Raw genomic sequence first — 2001 nt, forward strand, 5'->3', positions numbered from 1 at the left:
TAGGAGCCACCATTCTGTATCGTCACCCCGCCCCCCAAACAGCTATCCCAAATGCCTGGAACTAGGGTATGGGGGTTGGGGCAACAACCTGAAGAGGCTTGAAGTTTAAGGCAAGGAGCAAGGTGCAAACATCCAAGTAGCTCCATGGAGCAGATGGATAATCCAATGCCAGCCCCATGGGACTGCATTGTCCTCTTCTGCTGCTTCGGGGCCTCATCCAGATGGAATGCTGACCAAGTACCAAGGATAGCACCATGTGGCTGGTAACTGTTGTTAAACATGCAGAAGCCAGTGTACAGGCTGATGCTTGTGTGAATGTTCCCAAATTCTCCCCTCTAAATCCTAACTCCTTACAGTATTAGGTGTCCCCTCTGGAGAGGTCGGGTCACAGAACAAAGCTTCTGAACTCTCCATGAGAGAGTTTACCTTCTCCCTTCTGAGGGGGCAGTGGGGATGATGCTACACTGGAGGAATTACCCCAACTGTCAGACTTGATCTTGGGGTATCACCAGCTACAGTACTACCTGGCACAGAGTCTTGAATAGATGAAGTCAAATACCAACACAGAAAAGAAAGAGACAAAGAGGAGTGAAGAATTAACTTCCAGGAATTTCGGGAAGTTTTTCTGAAGAGGAAGCCTCAGACAGCCCATGAAGGAGAATTCTGCAAACCAACAGAGTATGACAGACATTCTGAGCACTTCCTATCACCCAGTTTAATCTTACCAACAAACTTTAAAAAGACTTCCATTTTTTTCACTACACATGTAGAAGTAAAATTGTGAAAACTCAAATGTTTTGTTCCATGCCCCATGTCCTTCTGTGAGAGACAGAACCCCTTTCCCCAACTCTACTGTACAGACTGCTAAAGTATGGGCCTAAACCACTGTACTTAGCTGTGGGATAGGACTCCTAAAGGGTCAACCCTTGTGTAGGTGAAAACAGCCAGAGCAGCAGTGGCAGGCCTTGGGAGGACAGTACCTCCTCCTTCTGTGTCAGCCTGTGGACAGCGGGACGTGACTCAGGATAACCAGGAAGGTAGGAGCTTCAGGGAAGGAGGCCCTCTGCACACACCACTCTGGGAGGACAGATGTCACCCAGGCAGTCAAGGTCTGGGTGATACTCACAATAATTAAACCAAAAAAATCCCAAGCCTAGGAATATAAGCAAGACAGCCATAAAAAATACAGTCTTGACAACTAACTTGTGTGCCTCTGAGAGTTAAGGCCTTTCCAGGTGCATGTCAAACAGGCCCCTCAATTGCAGTTTCCCAGTACTATCTCCTACCCAGGACCCAGGGGAAAGGTCAGGCACAGGTCCTCCTGGGTGTGGTAGGAGTTATCTTCCTCCTGTCACAGCCAGGGGAATAGGGGAAGAAGAGGGGGGAAGAGAAACCCAATGGGTAACAAATATGCTACCACCAGAAAAAAGGACTGGAATTGGTTCTTGATTGAAACGCATCACCCAGAACCATGTCACGTGATGGAGATATGAGAAAATGGTGCTCTGCTGTAGTTGTCTTCCCTAGCTAATCCCAGAACGCTCCCAAGTTAGGTCCTAACAGTTCCTCCAGCAGGCTGACATCAAACAACAGAGAACCAGGCAGGGAAGAGCCGGGAGGATGCCTTGCTACCACACTTTTGAGTCTTGATTCCAAGAGAAGTGAAGACTCTGTTGCCTCCTCTGGCAGTCTGTCTGCAGGTTGGCAGATGCAGGAGTGGGGACCATGCAAATCCAGAAGCACCACTGTGGAGTCCAGAGAACCTCAGGTCCACCAATATTCACAGCCTGGGCTTCCTTAAACAAACTGCTCTAAATTGCAGAACATCAAAAGCCAGATGGGCTGAACTGATTGAATCCACAGGCAAGAAGCCAGATTCCCCGTTTGCTATAGAAATAGCCCTGGACTTGATTAGAGTCTTCTCAGCTCTGACACGCTGGAAGCTGGCACGGTTCCCAAAATCCAAAATAAAATGGCAATTAATTGTGACTAGACTCTAAA

The sequence above is a fragment of the Cricetulus griseus genome, unplaced genomic scaffold, assembly GCF_003668045.3.
Source record: "Cricetulus griseus strain 17A/GY unplaced genomic scaffold, alternate assembly CriGri-PICRH-1.0 unplaced_scaffold_1, whole genome shotgun sequence".
NCBI classification, from domain to species: Eukaryota; Metazoa; Chordata; class Mammalia; order Rodentia; family Cricetidae; genus Cricetulus; species Cricetulus griseus.